The sequence below is a fragment of the Orycteropus afer genome, unplaced genomic scaffold, assembly GCF_000298275.1.
Source record: "Orycteropus afer afer isolate SDZICR_OR568_19922 unplaced genomic scaffold, OryAfe1.0 scaffold00101, whole genome shotgun sequence".
Taxonomy (NCBI): domain Eukaryota; kingdom Metazoa; phylum Chordata; class Mammalia; order Tubulidentata; family Orycteropodidae; genus Orycteropus; species Orycteropus afer.
This window is the reverse complement of record NW_006921688.1, coordinates 43,593-66,348: the sequence shown is the minus strand read 5'-3', so window position 1 is coordinate 66,348 and position 22,756 is coordinate 43,593. Positions and strand designations below refer to the sequence as shown.

At 41.2% G+C, this 22,756-nt stretch overlaps 1 pseudogene; it reads right to left on the bottom strand.

Moving 5' to 3' along the window:
- The window catches only part of LOC103199007, a 95,412-nt pseudogene extending 91,112 nt beyond the window's left edge, over positions 1-4,300 (bottom strand).
- Positions 4,301-22,756: the final 18,456 nt, after the last annotated feature.

Here is a 22,756-nt window from a genome sequence, read left to right as displayed (position 1 = left end):
GTGGGGCTGGACCTGCTGCCTAGTGTAACAGCTCTTTTGATGCCAAAAGGTGAGCCTGCTTTTCATGTTAAACCATGTGTTGTTAAAGCTGGCTGAGCCAGGATTAGTAGGTGAGGAGAAAAGCTTTGAACCTCATAGGAATCTTGGAATAACCCTTCAAGGAATTAAGCTGGGGAAATCATAGGATGTTGTAATACTCATTTACCTTTGCAACAAACATTTACTGAGTACCTGCTTTGTCTGGAGGGCTCAGAAATTAGAAAGGAAAAAAGAAATGATTCCACACTAAAAAGAACTTACACTCTATGGACTAAAGGAGACAAGTGAACTGATGTAGTTGTGGAAGTGAATAAAATTCATGGGAATGTGAATGAGGGCACAGTCTTAACAGAGGGTAGCTCCTACATACCTTCCCTAAGCTCTGGAGTGGAACATGACTTTACAGGCTCTGTACTGGCTTAAAGGAACTCTGGTGGTGCTGTAGTTAAAGCATTGGGCTCCTAACCAAAAGGTCAGTGGTTCAAACCTACCGGCTGCTCCATGGGAAAAAGATGTGGCAGTCTGCTTCTATAAAGACTGACAGCCTTGGACACCCTATCGGGCAGTTCTATTCTGTCCTGTAGTGTTGCTATGAGTCAGAATCGACTCACTGGCAGTGGATGGGTACTGGCTTAAGATGGGGATTTAATGAATCTCTGCTATTACTTGCTGAGACACTTTGGGTAAGTTATTTCACTTCTCTAGAATATCTGTGTGGCATTTGTATTGGGAGGATTAAATGAGAATGAATGCAAAGAACCTATCACAATGTATAGCATAGAGTTGTTGTTGTTATATGCCATCGGGTGGGCCCTGACTTATAGCGACCCCTCCTTGGTCTACTACCATGGAAGTAGATTGCCCAACCTTCCTTCCAAGGAGTGGAGTAGGCTTATAGAAATCACTGCTTTCCTTCTCTTCGATTCCTTTTCACAGTATTCTCTGTAGAAGTTAAGGGATAGCTACTCACAGGTCATTTGTGGTCTCTGGATCCCAACCCCCACCTCTCCAAATGTCTTCTTTATGGTCCAGGTGAGGCTTCTAGACTCTCCTGAAGAGGAGGCTATAATGATCTACCATGATAACCTAGTGCCTTGGGTGTATCTCTGTACTTCACACTTTAAATGTTTCCCCCTTTCTTATTACTTTCCTTCATTTTTTTTCCTTCTTCCTTCCAATTTTTCTTTCTCATCTTCTTTCCTATCACTTTTCCTCCTGAGACACTAAGTTCCCATTTCAGTCTATTTGCTGGGAAAAACTGAAGGAAACTGGTGTGCCATCCTACCATTTAAACCCTCCATGATCTTATGCCTATGGCTCTTGTACTACCATGTTCTCTTTCTTACAGATACTTGGCAGATAATCTTACTTTGCAGGAATATCATGTCAGAGAAATACAAATAACAGGGAGATTCCCTTATTTAGGGGAGCAGTGAAGTTTTCAGTGAAATGTAGGGCTGGAACTTGGAGTCAACAGGAGGACATCAACAAGAAGAGAACCAGGTCCCCCTAAAATGTGAACCAAAGGCAAAAGCCTTGCAGGACATAAGTGAAAACGAGATTAGGGGCTCTTGGATGCCTCTGTCGAGCTGAGAGTCTGTGAAGCCCCACATACTCCATCAAAAATACAAAAGGCAATGTCTTCCATGGAAATTGCAGCTTTAAGTTCTGGATTTCACTGAAAATTGTTACAGCTTTAGATATGACCCTCCTTGTAGTCAAACTGCATTCTACTTTTGGTGCCATCTACCTGACCTGTGGTACCTACCTCCACTTAGAGATGGTCTGTCCACCCTCCCTCCAAGCTTCCTCTAATCCTTTAATTTTCTGAGGAAAATTAAACCATTGCCATTATTTATTATACCAGTCTATTTCTATTAGGACGATTCTTAAAAAGTAGAAGGAATGTACACATTTCATAAATAGAAAATATTTATTCTATAGCATTTTTAAGATTATTTGACAAAAAAGCAGTAAGGAACCAAAAGAAAATACTTTTACAGGAAGCTCAACAACTTGAACACACACACATATTTAGGTGAAGAGTCTTTGCCCTTTTGGTACATGGTATGTGTGTGTATATTTTCATTTTTGAACAATTATGATGTAAGGGCTAATAAACCAAAAACTCATTGCTGTCAAGTTGATCCTGACTCACAATGACTCAAGGTCAAAGTACAACTGTCTCATATGGTTTCCAAGGCTGTAAACTTTATGGAAGAAGATTGCCACAACTTTCTTCTGTGGAGCAGCTGGAAGTTCCAACTGCCAACATTTTAGAGATCAGCTGAGCACTTAACCAGTGCACCACCAGGCTCCCTCATAAAAGCTAATATTCTATTGCATTTCGGAAAACTAGTATTCATGGTAAGAGTAGGGATGTTGAGTATATTACATGATCAGTGTTTAATATGTTCATCAAATATCTCAGGCCAAAACTTCAGAACTGACTTATTATTATTTGAACCATAGAACTTGTTTATTTTTATTAAATATAAAAAAATCCAAAAGCATGAGTTCTGTAATATCAAGGACATATGTTAGTGGCATTAGGATAAAAACAAAACACAACCAGTTTTCAATAATAGATTCTATCCTCTCCCTTGTTAGCTTTCCAGTTAATAGAAATCCATCCATCTTAAGCACTGGAATCACTCATTTTTTTTTTTTTCCTCAGTTGTCTTCATTACAATGTAAATATAGAACTGGAAACTACATTTCAATTATGAGGTCTTACTTTTCACCAAAAGTGTTTTAAAATTACTTTTTAAAAGAAAGGAAGTTTATTCTCGACATGGGGCTGACAAAACCTGGCAGGAGTATATGGTAAGACAGAAGAGACAGGAACTTCAAGCACTGGTTAGATTTTGAATTTTAGACAAATGATGCAATGAGTATTTAAAGGGTCTAAGGTTATTTTGGCTGAGAAATCAGCTTCAACATGAAGGAAGCATGTGCAAAACATGACTGAACATAAAGCATCAACAAAGCAATCAAAGGGTGGAAAAGTCATTTGACAAATATTTGTAAAAATCAAAACAGCAACAAAAACAACTTTTATTGAAGGTAACCTGGAGAGGGGAAAAATGGAACAACTGGATGACCATGGACATGGGTCTTACACTACAGCAAATACCAAAAATATAAAGAAAAATGTGACTGTGGAAATCCAGGCATGAAAGTACATAGAAATAAAAATTAAACAAAGGCAAAAATGATGGATAAAAAAATATTTGAGATATTCTGACCAGACTCAGTATGCTTTAAGCACAAAATGCAGAATTAGTTGTGGGAAATGTTTCAAACCCCTAAAGTAACCTGAAATAATCTAAATATTGTCTTTTCAGTCATCTGTTTCAATAATAATATGTGCAAGTTTATAAAATGTATGTTTTTATTGTTATCCACAGGTTTTTTTTTTAACTTTTAATATAACAAATTTCAAGCCACTTTATTAAATAACATTCCCATATCCTAAAATATCTGAAAAATACATTCCCTCTTAGATGAGGAACAACCTTCTGAGCTGCGTATGAAAAATGTGGGCACAGCACTCAGACCTTCAGAAAGCTTCTGTAGATACTGCTGACAGTGATACAGAAAACATTACTTGAACATAAAAGTAGCTATACCTGAAAGACAGTCGTCTAGTTGTAGTTAGATTGACATTACGTTGCACAGATATTATAGTCACAAGTATACAAAGACACAGGAACACATTCACCTGCTATTTCAGTGTTACAGGGACCTCAGTGATGACAGGAAAAAAATCACTTGTCATTTAAACTAGTAATAGTTGCTATGAGTACACCATTCGGTTCAAAGATGGATTTGTTTCTGTAGTACATAAGAGAAACAATGGCACCACTTGTACATATACTGCATCTTAGGAGTGAACTGGTAAGTAGTATTTGCTACAGTAAATGGAAAGTAACAATTTGCCTCATGGTTTGGCCTCTTTAACTGAAGGGCAATGGAGGCCCCTTGGCACAAACACAAGATAATCCACAAAAGTTCTTCCTTCTGCCACTCTACGCCATCTCTTGCTCTGGCTGTTTCCCAAAGTCACCAATAAGTGAGTATCATATACCGGAAGCTGAACATGCCCGTTCTTTTCAAAGGCTCCTGCTTACCTATTGTCTTGCTTCTCACTCCTCCCTCCCTTAGCAGTCCTGAGGAGGAAGCCCTTGTTGGTGATGATCTTTGCTCTCAGTCCTGTTTTCCTAAATGGAGAGAAATCACAGAGCAGCGGGATGGTCATGCACCATTCTTCAAGTGTTACAGCGAGGCTGGCACGGGTTGGGGTGCGGTGGGTGAAGTGAAGCGTGTGCACGGAGAAATGGGTCACTCTTCCATCCTACTCACTGGGTGATTCATTCCATGCCCGCTCCGCCTTCACCCACCAGCTCGGTGTGAATACATGAATGCCATCAGGCCAACGAGTGGTTCCATGGACATCTCCATGTGTTGTCCCTTCTCAAGCTTGGCCAAGTGTGTGTGGGCATGGAGATCTGTGCACAGTTGTGCAAAGAGGAGATTTTATTTTATTGTATTTTTTGCCAAAAAGTTACATACCATATGGGATTGTGCTTTGTCAGAATTCCCTTTTTCTCAGAGAAGGCTTTTGAATAATTCAAGAATCAGAACTCCTCCTTTCCTGAATCTTTTCCTCTTTTTGCTTGCAGAGCGCAGCATCCTTCCCTCCCCTTGCTTAAGGCAGCAGCTATGTCCCCTTTCCTTCTTCTTCACTTCGCCCTCTGCTCACGGTTTCTTGCCCATCTCTGGAGGCGGGGCTTCCTGACTCGGCTTGCTTTCCCACGTGGACCCCTGCTCCCTACAGAGTGGAAGAGCTTTGCTTATAGTCCCTCAGAATGACAGAGGCGTAGGTCATGTTGGGAGGGGTGCAGAGCACCGACTCGGACACGGGGGAGCTGGGCGCCGAGCTGCCCGAGGCCACCGAGTCTCGGAAAGGCGAGGGGGGCGTCAGGGCAGGCGAGTCCTCCGGGGTCAGTTTGCGGGCCCCGGGCAGGTCCTCGTCGTCCTCTTCCAGCTCGTCTTCCTCCGTGTTCCCCTCCCGCTCGTACACGTACTGCTGCAGGAGCTTGAACTCGCTGTCGTCGTCGTCCTCCGCGGGAGGGGACACGGGCTCGTCCGCGAAGGTGCTCAGCTGCAGCAGCGGCATCTGCAGGTGCTGCGGCGGGGGCGGGGGCGGGTACAGGGACCGGCCTCCATTGCCCAGGCCCCCGGGGACGGCGAACACGGCGTTGAAGTCGGGGATCCCGGTGCTGAAGTTGTGGACCACGTCCTGCAGCTGGTCCGTCAGGGATTTCTGCTGTGGCGGTGGCTGCTGGAGCGGAGGGGGCAAGCCCTTGGCGATGACCGGGTCCGACAGGAAGAGGGGGGTCTCCTCTGCCGTCAGGTGGGGGGGCAGGGGGGGAGTGGTCACCGCGGTGGGCAGGCGTCGGTGCACCACCATGGAGGGGCTGCTGGGAGAGCTAAAGTGGCCCGCCTGCGCGTCCTCTTCCTCCTCCACGTTGTAAAGGGTCTTGGTGCTGGTATCTGAAAAGGTCAGGCTTTTGCCGGAGCCTTGGTAACTTTTAGTGAGGGGCTTGATGACCGCTGTTTGGTTGCAGGCCATCTCATTGGTCTTCACGTGCACAGAGAGTCGGTACCACGTGTGCTGTCCTTTGGGCACCTGTCTTCCACCTGGTTCAGACCATGACACAGACTTGCCATTAGAACTATGAATAAAATAGAGATGGATTTATTTGCAGATGTATCAGGCACGCAGGGTAAAACACATATCAAAACATATGCAAGCCCAACCCGTACAACTGGCCCACTTCCCCACCCTATGTCTTTCTTGCACACCCCATTCCCAACCTCTCCTTATTAAAAAATCAAGCCCTGAAAGCTTCAGCAATCTCAGCTGGCCTCTGAAACCTTACACAGTGAGTCCACCCCCAAGCAAAAGCAGGAAGTTTTGATTTCAAAAGGTGTTGGGAAGAATTGGGGATAGATTGTAGAAGCAGCTATTTTCACTAAGAGCTAATATTCACACTTATTACACACACAAAAACACAGATTTAAGGCAATAAAATTATTGCTCAATGTAAGTCTTTGAAAGATTTCAAAAATAATGGAGAAAACAAAAAAAACATCTTCATGTGTTCATGTGGTATGAACTTTTACACATGGGAACATAACAACTACAGTTCTTCTTCCCTACTTAATCCCTGGGACAAATTAAAACCTATATATAAAGCTACTCTCATTGTCCTAAGGGGTTACAAAAATATGTCTTCCCAGGGGCCCATTCTGCTAGGCAAGTGTTTCTCCACTCTAAGAGCGTCATGATCAGACACGTGGCACCTGTATGGGAGAGAAAAAAAGCAGATGATGGGAAGACCCAGACTCATGCTGTTTCAGTATTTCATTCCTTTCGATTTTCTTTTTAGTTCAGAACATTGTTCCCCAAGCATATACTGAACCATCATTTACACAAAGATCCCAACTCCCAGCAGCTCATTGGGGATTTTACACTGGGAACATTTAACTAGGTGTGTTTGAAGAGAGATCGAATGGAGAAGCTCAGGAGAATACAGATGCCTGTATCTTGCTTCTGTCCTCCAGGCTAGCTGGATCCCGGGGGGCACACATCAAGATTCAAGCAAAGCACCGGTGACTGAGACAGAGACCCCTCCCCGACCTTCCTCTTAGTGCCTTGGTGAAGGAAAGATTTAGGGCACCCAAAGCCCTCCAGCCTTACTTTCATCTTCACAAGACTCTCAATAAAACAAAAACAAAAACCCCAACAATGTGGAATCTCATTTTTGTGCAAACGCCACAAATTCTGTTTGGTATGTTGGAATCTTGTAATCACTCCGATGTCACCTTTGGACTCTTAGCTTATTTTCTGCATAACTTTCAGCAGATGGTGGTACCTGATGATTAAAAAAAAAAAAAAAAAAATCACTGCCATTGAGTCATTTCCGACTCACAGCAACCCCCATTGGGTTTTGGAGGCTAAATCTTTATGGAGGTAGATCGCCCCATGTTCCTTAGCATTCTATTAATTAATCAATTCTATTAATTCTACTAGGAGCTCTGGTAGCATAGTGCCTAAGGCACTTGACTGCTAACCAGAAGGCTGGCGGTTCAAACCCATCAGCCACTCCTCGGAAGGAAGGTTGGGCAATCTACTTCCATAGTGATATTGCCTCGGCAACCCAAGAAGGGGTTGCTATGAGTTGGGTCCGACTAGATAGCACATAACAACAAAAATAACAACATTAATTCTACTAGTAACAACAGTGGTAGTACTTAAATCAGGAAGTATTTTTTCCTTCTTTTTTTGCTAGAGCTGGCTTTTTCTCTGCACCCATGAAAACAACAGAGAAAGTAGCACAATAATAATACATGTGTGACATTTAAAAGGAATGGGGGAAAAAAAAAGAACATTTTTGTTTTAGGTGAAGGTGTGAGATAGACTATTCCATACCATAGTCTTGTTTGGAAAAATATAGGAATGATCAATATTTAACAAGATGGTCTATTAATCATTTTGAAAATACAAGAATAAATACTTCTGGAATTATATGTGAGTGCCACATTTTTCATTAGGCTAATAAAAGATTATTAATTATGGACATTTCATATTTTACAATCCTGAGAAGTAAGCCAAGTAGGTAAAGATTAGTGTACAAAGCCTGATAGTGATTATAGAAAAGTCCAGATATAAAGGTCTCTGAAATAGGCATGATGGCTAATATTTTGGTCTTAATTATTTGGGTAAAAAGCAGTTTCTCAATATATCTGATAATCTATGTTTTACTTTTAATTGTCCAAGAAAAATCTCATCTGGAAAGTACCATATTGGAATTAATGATGTATTTCTAAGACAATGACTAATATATTTTCTGAGAATGTATAAGTCCTTATAAATTGCTAAATTATTGACTCACTAATTACTGATCATGTAAAGGTAGCTGACTCTCTTGCAAGCTGAACAAACTAAAGAGTAGGAAGCCGGGGTCCCTGGCAAGAACAGGCATCAACCAAGGAGCCAAAGATCAGACCAGAGACTACAGTTCTTCTGAATTCAGAACTCTAGCTAAGCTTACCCCCACTTTCATTTTCTTAAATTCCTCCTTTACTACTCCACTTACCCTATTTCTTTTTCATGCATTGAACATGCTTTTCCAGAAAGTATAACACCTCTTATTAGCCCCCTTTTCCAATTCTATTGAGTAGATTCCGACTCATGGTACTCCCAGATGCATCAGAGAACTGTACTTCACAGGACTCTGTATGGCTGATTTTTGGAGAGATCAGCAGGTCTGTCTTCTCCGATGCCTGTGGTGGACTTGGACTGCTAACCTGTTGACTAGCAGTTGAGTGTGTTAACAGTAGCACCCAGGGACTCTCATTTGCCCTTTACTTTTCTTACATCTGTCTGTATGTGGAGCTCTGGTGGCCTAGTGCCTAAGGCACTTGACTGCTAACCAGAGGCTGGCAGTTCAAACCCACCAGCCACTCCTCGGAAGGCTGAGCAGTCTACTTCTATAGTGATACTGGGTCATTATGAGTCAGGTCTGACTCAACAGCACATAACAACAACAACACACTATCCAACCTCAATGATTTGCATCATCTTCAACTGCAACGAAAAACACATTTTCTTTCCCCAAATCAGAAAACTGCCTCAGAAAATGCCTGCTCATTTAGAAAATCATTAAACTCAAATGCTGCCTTTGCCGCCTTTTAGCTATTTGTGTGTGTGTGTGTGCTAAAAAAACAACAAACATAATAGTTCTGAAAGCTAGTTCATACCTAATCCAACCAATAATTTTACATAACCCCAACAAAACACTACCCATGTCTTCACATTTACTACAAAAAGATGTCCTCGTGAGAAACTCTGTGGTGACTCCATTTACTGCACTTACTTACATGAACTGTTTTCCTCACTATCCAGTGGTTCTATATGGACCCCTGTTTAAATCAAGCCCTTCCATATATTAAAGGTATTATTAATTATCTCCTAGGCAGATGTAATCACAATTCAGTTCTTTTTTAAGTCACTACCTTTTTTATTCCTGTGGTGGGAGATTTCCACCATAGCTGTCAAAATCAGCAGCCCTTCTTCCCTTCAGAGCCTTGCTGTAGATCTGATTTAAATTACTGTGTAATTAGGAAACAGTTGTGATGCCCCCGGGCATTTATCAGATTAAGACAAACTAATCTTTTTTTTTTTTTTTTTCTTTTAAGGACAAAACATTTTGCTTCCTGAAATCCAGAGATAGTGGAAGAAATGCTTCATCTCATAGAAACTGTGGCGCGAAGTATAACTTCGGTCCCTCAAGTTCAGGCATTTCTAACCTCTGGTCCACAGACAACCATAGTTGTCCGTGAAGTTACAGGTGCACAGGCATTATTTTTAGTCTGATTATTACGTCTTTGTAGATAGTACACTGCTATTTTTAAATGCATGTATATACTGCTATAATAAAGTATGCTGTTAGGTATAAAGGAGTTCTGGTGGCACAGTGCCTAGCGCATTTGCCTGCTAGCCAGAAGACTGGTAGTTCAAACCCAATAGCAGCTCTGCGTAAGGAAGATGGGCAATCTACCTCTGTAAAGATTTATTGCCTTGGAAAAGCATAGGGGTCGCTATGAGTCAGAATTGATTAGATGGCAGTGAGTTTGGAGTTTGGGGTTAGGCATAAGTATGACTAAATTCTGAGCAGCTTTTTTGCGTTCTTTATTCAATGGGCACTAATATATTTACAATCATAGATTCAAGGGATGGCTTACCACCCACTCTGGTGTGACTGGAAGGCTGCCTGTTTGAAAAGGCTGGGATTTTATTGCTATGACATCAATAAAAGGAAAGTGTATAAAGTATAGGGCAGGAAAGCAATTATAACTACATTCTGAAAATGTGATATTGCTATGAAATAAAATGTTTATTTAATAACAGATTATTTTAATAGCTTGTGCTTCAGCCACCAGCTTCTTCTTTCTCTTATTTAATTTTACTCGGTTTCCTGAACTTAGGTAAAGCAGTATGGCTTAGAATTGTCACAAAGTACCCCATCCTTCTGGCTCTAACTTTGAAAGACAGACCTCAGGCCTAAAATCAACTCATATTTGAAGCTCAAGTACAGTAGCATTTGCCTTAACATACCTTGGGCAGCTAAATAAAGTGATTGATATTCAAGCTATTAGTTGAAATAGCTGTTAGACCTTCTAGGAACTAGAGAGGCATAGGGTGATGTCCTTGACAGGGAGCAGAGCTAAGCAAGCCTGGCCCTGCACTTCCAGCTCCAACAGAGTTAGGATCTTGTTTTCGTTGTTCTTTGATTAGGTAAGTCTCATAATACCCCCAAACAGAAAACCCAATATTTACAGCACTTAAGAGAAGAGTTGGGAGTGGGTGGTGTAAACAGATTAGTGTATCTTCGGCCTTTGGAGTGAGTCTGTCTGTTTTGTTTCAGTAAGTGCTAGTTACATCTGCAGAGTATGATGCTCTCGGCTCCAAAGAGGTCTAAAACGGGAATCCCAGTGGGTGGGTGTTTGAGATCAGGAGGGAAGCATCCTGCTCGAGCTGCCTGAGGGAGAAGCTTACACAACACCTGTCTCCCTTCTGTCCAATTCAAGTCACTGCCACTAGGCTTAATAGCTCCTCACCAGGCACAGGGACACATCCAGACAGTTCACAGCCAAGGCGAGTACCTTCACGCAGGGAGGACAGGATCACTGCATGGGACCTGAGGGGGCTAGAATTTTTCTCTGAGATTGAGAATGGAAATAGGCAGTGTTATTAAGCCAGAGATCATGCACGGAGACTATGGCTCACTACGTTAAGAAAATGAAATCAAAAGCCACAGGTGTGGGTAGTTCTGCTGTGGCCTTTGCAGCCGCAGCTGGACAGTAGGTCTTTCAAGGCAGGAGTGGTGCTGCCCTAGCAGAGACACAACAAAAGGAACGCTTGTGATGTGGATGCCTGAATGTTCTCACCTCCACAGGCAGCAAGCAGCTGGTCTCACAATGAAGCTGAGAAGCAGTTCTTGGAGAATCTCAGACACAGAGCTATTTAAAACCATTTGAGCCAGATTCTTGCTTTCACAGGCAATGACACCTTAATGTTTAATACAAAGACTCCCCCTAACTCCAGTTCCACCTTCTTGAAAGTTATCCAGAAAAATCTGCATATGCCATAGGTATTGTCAAACCTACCTAAACATAATTTCTCAACTTTTGGAGATTTTTTTTTTTTTTTGGAGAAATAATTTCTTTACCTCAAATGTATTATTGAAGACAAATGTTTCTTGATCATGTGAGAAATTGGCAGTTTCTGGTAATATTAAATCTGAAATAGCATTGTGAATTTGATCCTTCTCCACTTTGACTCTAACTGGATCATAAATTAGTCAGAGAATCATTTGTCTTGCTAAGGTTTACAGTATTACATACAAGATCTAAGTGTACAGTGTACTTCTTAAAATCTTTGGATCAACTACAGCCTACATCCTCAAGCTGTAAGATAAAGGAGAAAAGACAACACAAAGAAATCAGTATGCATTTATTAAGGCTTGTGCTTTCTTTAATCATGAAAGGAAAAGACACCATAAATAAAATAATCTCACCAAAGTTAGTAAAGTATGGAAGGTCCCATGAACTTCATAAGGGTAGAGGATCGACTCTCTGGAGAAAACAGTCAAGTCTACATCAAACTATTCTGATGGTTACAGAATAATTTCTAACTACATTTTAAATGGCCTTTGGTTCCACCAAATCTTGATGACTGGCTGACAGGGGGAATTCTGGTGCCTAATTTTATTTAAAACACCTTGTTGATACCAGACCCTTGCTTTATCAGAGGTATCCCAGGTACACTCACCTTCCTCCAGGAAATAGAAATAAGCCTAGAGAATGTTCTTTTTGAAGGAATGGCAAGTGAAGGATCCTAATTTCTCTTATGCTCCTGCTCCCACAACTATAATTTTAATAGCAAGTCATTTGATGTTCTTCAGCTCCCCCTAGAGTCCTCACATTTTTTTCCCTGGAAATAGAGAGCAGTTGCATTGCTTGGTTGGGATTATTCCTTGGGGACAGAATAAATGCAGGCAGACCATAATGGTCCAGTGTGCAGCTTTATTTCCATCACTAGTTCCCTTTTCCTCACTTGTTCATAAAAACTGGTAGACCTGAAGGTCACAAAAAGAGCGTATGTGTGTGTGTACACACATATATATATATATATATATATGTACACACACACATATAATTTTTAGATTTTTGCATGAACAACCAAAGCTAAAAATACCAGTCTTAGTCTACACAGTTTCAAGAAGGAAAGCCTGAATCAATCCTATACTGAACGTTCTCACCAACCAACCTGTTGGCTTTGATGATTGTTGCATTACTTTAAAATGCAGTCATGTGTGGTTGTCACCCACCAAGGACGTACCCACTTCCAGCATTTCTTTTGCTTTTAGGCACTCACCTTAAAGTCATGAAATGTTAGTTGACTCTCCTCTCTCTGGCCCTGCTGTCATGAGGGAACAAGCATGTCTACGCATCCCTATCAATCCCTTTTGACAAGCAGCCAGAAGCTGTCACAATTAGGATCTCCTTGCTCTGTCCTTGGTCAGACTCACCCCCTGGTGAAAAAAGGCTCAATGCCTTTGGACTTGGGAGAATGACAGATTGCACGCAGCCAGACTAAAGCGCCTTCCTGGCCTCCGCCAGTAACATATTGGCAGGATGACCATTTATGTCCCCCTAAGAGTCAGTATATGGGAGCTCTGGTAGCATAGTGGCTAAGTCACTTGCCTGCTAACCAGACGGCTGGTGGTTCAAACCCACCAGCCACTCCTCGGAAGGAAGGTTGGGCAATCCTACTTCCGTAGTGATACTGCCTCGGAAACCCAAGGAGGGGTCGCTATGAGTCGGGGCCGACTTGACGGCACGTAACAACAACAACAACAAGAGTCAGTATGGTTTGGTCAAGACCACATTCTATTTGGGCTCTTTAGGGCATGCTGGGAAGGAAGAGCACAGACTTCCCAATGCATTCCACTGAGCAAAGGGAAGAGAGGCTCTGTCCCCATTCACCAGCTGGCCAGGTTCAGTAGCAAACATCAGAACCAACTGGGCTCTTTTCATCTGAAGAGATACTTAAGGCACAGAGACCTTATCAGTGGGTTCCCTCCTGCTGCAGGAATGTGTACCTTTGACTCTCCCAGGAGTTTGAAGAGCTGTAAAGGAACAGCTGAAAATGACCACAGACTCCGTGCACAATGAATCGAACACTGTCTATGTTGTTTTATTAACTTAAAAAGACACTGTCAAGATCTACAGGTCAAAATAGGACCAGACATGCACTGTTTTTATCAGATGAGGGAAGTCTGATAAAAATCACTCAAAATGCTGCAAATATGATGATTTTCCTTCTTTCTTTCTTTTTTAACCCACTTTGGGTGGGCCTCACAAAACGTTTGTTTTGTGTACCCCAGGGTGTGGGGGGCACCCAGCAAAGGCTCATCATGCTGGCATCCACCCTTGCAAACTGACGTCACGGAACTCGTCCAGAAGTTCACGTTATGGCTCTTACTTTATTGCAGACAGGATCATTGCAAACATTTGTGCAACAGCAAAAAGGCAAAAAAAAGAAAGAAAAGAAAAGAAAAAAAAGCTCTGTTTGCCAAGGAGAAGCTGACAAATTTGTGAAGGGGGAAAATTCACTTTCAAGCTTGTGAGTGGGAGGCACAAACAAAAGTGAATCTCCAGAATCGGAACAAGTGTCGCATCGAAACATAAAAAGCAAAAAAAAAAAAAAAAGAAAAAAAAAGCCTAAAGCTAACGACTTGACAGTGTCCTCTTAAGAATGATGGACAATCAAATTGAGGCCGTCGTGCAAACCATGGTGGGTAATGAGGTCCTCATCCTTGATGGCATGCACCGTATCTGTTTCCATGTTAGAAAGTGGAAAAACCCAGGAGAGAGAAAGCAAGAGGCAAACGACTTTTTTTTTTTTTTTTTCATGCAGCTTCTCTTACACATTCACTGCAGTGTGGGGGTTTTCAAAGCTGCACATGTGCCGACGGACATTGGCTGGTGGGCGAGAATTCTGGCTGCCTCTTCCTGAGGATTGAAAAGAAAAAGACACCCAGTGAGTGAGTGGTTATACATGTGTTCAGAGATGGCAATTACACCACTCAGGCAGTGCCTGGGCCTGGAGGAGGCCAGGCCTGGCTCCTGACTTGTCTCCATGTTGTCTCCGTCTCTGTTTCCTATGTTTCTCTTCCACTGCCACTGTCATTGCTGAAAGCTACATCAGTGGGGTGCAGTATTTCTATTTGCCTCTCTCCAAGAGGCAAATGCTTTTTCTGCTATATGGCTGTAGCCAGAATGTCTCCTTTCCTTCACTTTTGACCCACCCCCTCATTCCTGGTGGTGGTGGAGTCAACCTTCAATCACACTGACATAGGTTGAACCTTCTTACTCACTACCTCTCCTAGAGGAAGTTCACTGGTTTGTATCTTAATACTGCAACTTTTAGTTATATTGTTAAACTTTCCTCCATATTATGTAACCACAAAAACATCACTGTGACTTCACATAAAGTGTCATTTATCTCTTGCCTTTCATAGCTAAAATGTGTCTAATGATGGAGAGAGAATGCCAAGAGACTAACTAGCCTGTAGACATTGGAGGAAACTACAACAAGGGACAAAAGACATCTCATTCCCTGGTAAAATATCTGCTTGTACAACACACAGAAGGATCTGCCTCTGTGTCACTTTGGCAAGAAGGGAATTCTGGGCTTGCAGAATAAGGCTAACAAGGCAGCCATGGCCCTTTGGCCCTTCCATCATTTGTCAAGATAAGGGTAAGCGGGTTCCCCATGAGTCAAGTGGTTCTTTAGAAGGTGGTGGGCTAGAAGTGGTAGCAATCCATAGGAAGGTTGCCTGTCATAGCAAAGAATTCTAGGAACAAGATACTAAGGGTGAATCATTAGAAGATGCTGAGGGTGGTAGGGATGAGGTTGGTTGAGTTGGAGGGCACATCTCATGTAGGGAACTCTGTAGTGATGCAATTCCCAACAATAACAACAACAAAAACCTCACAGTCATTGAGTTGATTCCAACTCATAGTGAACCCCAGTGGGTTTCCAAGGTTGTAAGTCTTTACAGAAACAGACTGCCTCATCATTCTTCCACAGAGTGGCTGGTGGGTTTGAACCATCAACCTTTTGGTTAGGAGCCAAATGCTTTAACCACCAAAATAAATAAATAAACAAAACCCAAACTTACTGCCATTGAGGTGAATCTGACTTGTAATAACCCCCATTGGGTTTCCAAGTCTGTAAATCTTTAGAGAAGTAGATTGCCTCATCTTCCTCCCTCAGAGCACCTGGTGGGTTTGAACCTCTGACCTTCTGGTTAACATCTAAATACATTAGCCACTATGCCCACCACCACCACCAGAGCTCCTTAATTACCTATAAGGCTCTCTAAAAATTTATAAATGTCCTCTATGAGTCAGTATTGTCTACCTACCACAAATCTTGGTGATAAATATCCAGTATTAACCAGAAGGGAACCACAGCACCTCCAGGAAGTCAGTGACCTTTTCCTTCTCCTCTCCATTTTCCCACCAAATTAGACAGAGGAGTGGAAACCCAGAAGAGAGAGGAGGAAGAGAAATCTTCCTATTCCAAGTTTTATAGGCTGAGGCCTGGTAGATGCTGGACAGGAGAGATCTAAGCTTGAAATTTGAAATTAGACTACACTGGACTAACTTTTTAATATTTGAAAACAAGGCATCTGTTCTGAACGCATCAAAGTGGGAAAGATTTGCCACAGGACAGTTAAAAGTAACAGAGAAAAACTAAAATTAGTCAATACGTATACCTCCGCCAAGTCTAGGTTATTCAACTAACCAATTAAAAGTGCATTGTCTACTCAGAACAATTTGAAATCCTTATCTAGAAATAAGGAGCTCTGGTAGCATAGTGCCTAAGGCACTTGACTGCTGATCAGAAGGCTGGCAGTTCAAACCCACCAGCCACTCCTCAGAAGGAAGGTTGGGCAATCTACTTTTGTAGTGCAACCAACTGGGAAACCCAAGGAGATGTCGCTCTGAGTTGGGTCTGACTCAAGGGCACATAACAACAACAACAACATATCTAGAAATAAGAATTTGAGATACTCTGGGGTGAGTTCATTTGTACTGCAGTAATCCATTCATTTAAGAAAATCAGACAAAGAGACAATATTGTCTATTAAATTTGCCAAAGTAATATGTTCCTGACATTCAAAATGCCCACCCTGAAATCACAATGATCATTATAATAATGGAAACATTAACGACGACATGACCAGGAATAAAGGAATTGAAATTTGAATATTTAAACAAAGTTATCAGAAGGAAAGACCATTTAACATGGAAAATATATTTTTTTAAACTTAATTTCTTATGAGAGAAGATACTTTCAGAGCCTTTGTGGTGCAGTGAATTACTTGGTATGGCTTTTCTAGTCATAGTCTTTGTAACTCCCACCAGAAAACAGAAGTGGGGGATCTCACTGCCATCAGCAGAGAGGAGCTTTAGGTGAAGTGGAGCATGTCCTGGACCTGCGATCCCTGCACTGGACCTCTTTGGCTGAGAGAGAGCCACCTGAGAGACACCCGGCTGAGAGAGAGACACCCAGTTGAAAGATGGTGGCAGTGGAGCCAAGAGGCAGAAGATGGAGTGGTGGGCTTTCCAGCCCACAGAGAGAGGTGTTTCCTTGGGCAAGAGGCATAATGGTAGAGTGGAGTGCACATAGCTAAAAGAGCTTTGTAACACTAGTCCAAGCAGGGTAGAGGCAAGGCCAAGAGGCCCAGAGCCACAGAGATGAGCCTGAGGACACAGCAGACTGTCCTGATCTAAGAATTGCATCCTGAGCATGTTCCTGAGCCTGAATTGTAGCCTGTTACTTCCCTAATAAACCTCATAATCGTAAGTATTGTCAGTGAGTTCTGTGTGGCCTTTGCAACAAATTATTGAATCCAGTGGAGAAGTAGTAAGTACAGTGGGAGGGACAGTTGATGTCAGAATTGGTAAAAAGGTTTGGAGGGTGGCAGCCTCATAGTAATAAGCCTTGGGCTGCTGATGGTGACTCTGTCTCCTTTTGAAGTTGAGGTCAGAAGATGCCAACCTCATGCCCTTTTAGCATCTTTTGACTTTTGTCTTGTGACGCTGACTGAATAATTTTCAATCCTCTCTTGGGCCTGCAAGCAATGCAGGCAAACAGGGCTCCCGCTTAGAAGGAACCTACGCTAGGGGTTTAGTACTCTGAAGTCACCACACTGGAATTGGTCCTTTATCTTTCAGTTTGTAAATTAAGGAATTGATGTCCAATGGGAAAGTAGAGCAAGCAATGATGAAGGCTTTGAGCTACTCCTCCTTGGAACTAATCCTACAGTTACTGGAAGTTCTCAGCCATATTGACAACCAAGCTTCATAAAGAAACTCTAAGAAATCCCAAAGCAATCCTGATTAATGGTTGATTGTGATGGTTAAAAAAATTTACATCATCTCTTTCTTTATATACAATAAAATGATCTATATAAATCATCTCCATTTCTTTAGTCTCTGATTCTCATTATGTGTTGAATAATTGTAAATGAACTTTGTTGAGAGTCTTGCTTTTATGAAAGGAGTGGGGACAGATCAAGCCTTGAAAAACTTGACACTAGAGTGGCCATTTTAGTAGTAGTATAAAACCCAAGAGAAGGAGTTTGACTTCAAGGTATTTTTAGCAATTATAAAATCACATACTCAACCAACCAGTGATAAGACAATCAGAGGAAAACCTTGGAGGGAAAAAGCAGCATATGGGGGCTTGTCAAACAAAGTCCCAAACCTGTGCTTACATCTTTTGGCAGAAACTGTGGATGTAAAGAAGCCCCAGAAGTTGAGTTAGAAAGATTCTTCAATTTTGTCTGAAATGTGCAAGGCTTTTAAATAAAGAGTGGCTGCTTGTCATAATGCCAAGTGCATGGATTGTGTATAGCTTTCACCTTCTATTTCCAATACCTAAATAGTCTTCTTCTTCTGAATAAGAGAGTCTGTTTCTTTGGGTGTACTGAACCTCATGTGACTTTGTTTTAATGTGTTGTTTTATTTCAATCAGGGCACACGTACATCAGTTTCTATGCCAGGGATTCTTCTTTATATAACCTTCAGAAGTTATTACAGATAAGTGTTACTTGGTCTGGCATTAGAAATAAAATCACTGGGCAAGGATTCAGGAGACCTGACACTGTCTAACTGTATGATTCTATATAGGATGGCCCCTTTCAGATTTAGCTTTTTTCATACTTAAGAAGATTATTGAAATAGTACCTGTGAAAATGCTTGCAAATAGAAAAGCACTATCCCAACTTAAGCCATCACTGTAATTGTTGTTAGGTGCTGAGTCAATTCCAACTCAGAACAGCCCCACATGATAGAGTCGAACTGTACCATGGGGATTTCAAGGCTGTAATCATTACAGGCTACTACTAATCTGTGAGTTTGTTGTACTGCCATGGCTTGTGTGTTGCTTTGATGCTGGAGGCTATGCCACTGGTATATCAAATGCCAGCAGGGTCACCCATGGTGAACAGGTTTCAGCAGACCTTCCAGACTAAGTAGACTAGGAAGAAAGATGTGGCAGTCTGCTTCTGGAAGAACTGACTACTGAAAACCTTATGAATAGTAGTGAAATATTGTCTGATATACTGCTGGAAGATGAGTCCCTCAGGTGGGAAGGCACTCAAAATATGACTGGGAAAGAGCTGCCTCCTCACAGTAGAGTTGATCTTAATGATCTAGAAGGAATAAAGCTTTTGGGATCTTCATTTGCTGATGTGGCCTGACTCAAAATGAGAAGAAACAGCTGCAAATATCCATTATAATTGGAATACAGAATGCATGAAGTCTGAACCCAGGAAAATCGGAAGTCATCAAAAATGAATCTTAGGCATTAGTGAGCTGAAGTGGACTGATTCTGGGCATTTTGAATCAGATAATCATATGGTGTACTATGCTGGGGATGACAAATTGAAGAGCAATGACATCACATTCATTGGCTAAAAGAGCATTCAAGATCTTTCCTTAAGTACAATGCTGTCTGTGACAGGATACTACTCCTATGTCTACAAGGAAGACAAGTTAGTATAACTATTATTCAAATTATGCACCAAGTGCTAAAGCCAAAGATGAAGAAATCGAACATTTTTACTAACTTCTGCAGTCTGAAATGGACCAAATATGCAATCAAGATGCACTGATAATTATTGGTGATTGGAATGCAAAAGTTGGAACAAAGAAGCATCTTTAGTTGGAAAATAAGGCTGTTGTGATTGAAATGACGCTGGAGATCATGATAGTGTTCTGCAAGATCAATGCCTTATTCACTGCAAATATCTGTTTTCAACAAAATAAACAGAGACCTTATGTGTAGACCTCACCAGTTGGAATATAGAGGAAACAAATCAACTATATCTGTGGGAAGAGATGGACAAGCTCAATATCAATCAGAACAAGGCTAGGGACAACTAGCCTATGTGCCATCAGACTCTCTTATTCAAAAGAAGACAACTATTTAGGTATTGAAAATAGAAGCTGAAAGCTATACACAAAAGCTTATAGACAGACCATCAATTGTTCATATGCAAGTTTTAGTTGAAGCTAAGGAAAATTAGCTAAGGAAAATTAAAACAAATACAAGAAAGCAAAAATATGACCTTGAATATATCACATCTGAATTCAGAGATGATCTGAAAAATAGATTGGATGCATTGAACACAAATGACCAAAGACTAGACAAGTGGTGAGATGACATCAAGGATATTGTACATGAAAAAAACAAAAAGTCATTAAGAAGACAGGAAAGGAAGAAGAGATGAAAATAGTATCAGAAGAGATTCTGAAACTAGCTCTAGTGCCTAAGGCACTTGACTGCTAACCAGAAGGCTGGCGGTGGGTTGGGCAATCTACTTCCATAGTGATACCACCTCGGAAACCCAAGAAGGGGTCACTATGAGTCAGGTCCAACTTGATGGCACGTAACAACAACAACAACAACAAAATGTCAATGGAAGAAATGATGAAGTAAAAGAGCTGAACATAAAATTTCAAAGGGTGGCCTGAGAAGACAAAGTATTATAATGAAATATATTATAATAAAAGGGGCAAATACTTGGAGTTAGAAAATTAAGGAGAAAAACACAGTTGGCATTTCTCAAGATGATAGAACTGAAGAAAATATTCAAGATTAGAGTTTTGATATTGAAGGATTCTGTGGGCAAAATATTCAATGATACAGGGACAACAAAAGAAGATGGAAAAAATACAGAGTGTCACTGTACCAAAAAGAATTGCTTGACATTCAACCATTTTAGGGATTTGCATAGGATCGAGAAGTGATAGTATTGAAGGAAGAAGGCCAAGCTGCATTGCAGGCACTGGCCAAAAATAAGCCTCCAGGAATTGACAGAATACTAACTGAATGTTTCAACAAATGGATGTGACATGGGAAGTGCTCACTCATCTATGCCAAAAAATTTGGAAGGCAGTTACTTGGAAATCGACTGGAAAAGACCCACAGTATTGCCCATGTCAAAGAAAGTTGATTCCAAAGAATGCAGAAATTATTGAACAATATCATTATATCACAACCCAAAACAAAAACAAAAAAACCTCACTGCCATGGAGTCAGATCCGACTCACAACGATCCCTCCTTGGGTTTCCGAGACAGTATCACTATGGAAGTAGATTGCCCAACCTGCCTTCTGAGGGGTGGCTGGTGGGTTTGAACTTCCAGCCTTCTGGTTAGCAGTCAAATGCCTTAGGCATTATACCACCAGAGCGCCTCATTATATTACACATGTGTAAAATTTTGCTGAAGATTATTTTGCAGAAAATGTAAAAAATGCAATTTTGTAGCATTGACACATTGACAGGGAATAACCAGAAATTCAAAACAGATTCAGAAGAGAATGTGGAATGAGGGATATCTTTGCTGATGTTAGATGGCTCTTGGATGAAAGCAAAGAATACCAGAAAGATGTTTACCTGTGTTTTATTGAATATGGAAAACCATTCAAATATGTGGATCATAACAATTTATTAATAACACTGCAAAGTATGGAATTCCAGAATAATTAATTGTGCTCATGAGGAACCTGTACATAGAACAAGAGACAGTCATTTGAACAGAACAAGGGGATGGTGCATAGTTTAACATCAGGAAAGGTGTGTGTCAGTACTGTATCTTTTCACCATATTTAGTCAATCTGTATGCTGAGCAAATAATCTGCAAAGCTGGACTATGTGAAGAAGAACATGGAATCAGAATTGGAGGAAGACTCATAAACAGCTTGTAATATGAAGATGACACAACCTAGCTTACTGAAAGTGAAGAAAACTTGAAGTACTTGCTGATGAAGATCAAAGACTACAGCCTTCAGTATGGATTACACCTCAACATAAAGAAAACAAAAGTCCTCACAACTGGACCAATAAGCAACATTATGATAAGTGGAGAAAAGACTGAAATTGTCAAAGATTTCATCTTATTTGGATCCACAATCAATGCCTATGGAAGCAGCAGTCAATAAATGAAGGGACATATTGCAGTGGGCAAAGCTTCTGTGAAAGATCTCTTTGAAGTGCTAAATAGCAAAGATGTCAGGCTGAAGAGTAAAATGCTCCTGACCCAAACTGTGATATTTTCAATAGACTCATATGCATATGAAAACTGGACAATGAATAAGGAAGACCAAAGAAGACTTGATGGATTTGAATTATGGTGTTGGTAAAGAATATTGAATACAACACCAAAAGCTCAAACAAATCTGTCTTGGACAAAGTACATTCAGAATGCTCTTTAGAAGCCAGAATGGTGAGACTTCATCTCTCATACTTTGATCTTGTTGTCAGGATGGATCGTTCTCTGGAGAAGGATATCATGCTTGGTAAAGTAGAGTCAATGAAAAAGAGCAAGACCCTCAAAGAGATGGACAGACACAATGGCTACAATAGTGGGCTCAAGCATTGTAACACTGTGTGGATGGCACAGGACCTGGCTGTGTTTCATTTTGAAACTGTGAGTTGGATCCGATTCAATGGTACCTAACAATGATAACAGTCATTATGGGATTATACTGGCATGCCATTTCTCCCATGGAGCAGCTGAGTGAGTTCTGAAAGCCTTTCAGTTAGCAGCAAAGCGCTTAGCATTGTGCCATCAGGGCTCTTTTCACTGCATTATTCCTCTTCTTTTCAAGTATGTAAAAACAAAAGCACAGACAAAAGATCCAGATGTTTTAGGTCTCAGTATATATTTAGATTAGACCAATTCACAGCATTCCAACCTTTTAACTCATGAATTTCAGTCATTTTCCTTACTCAAGAATTTCAGTAACTTCCAGTAGCCAAGTAACCTGAATTATTTTTTCTCTCTTTTCCAAAATTTATTTTTGTGGGCAATGTTAGTGACACTGAATGGATGTGTCAGGAGCAGGTAAAGGCTGGGTCCACAGTGAAGTCAGCTGTCTGCATCTGCGTGTCCATGGTAGGGTTGGAGGTGAATCTACTTTTAGCAGATAAAATTGTCTGTACAATTCTACATGGCCAGTTTTAAGGATTTATAAAGCTTTGTTGTTGTTATGT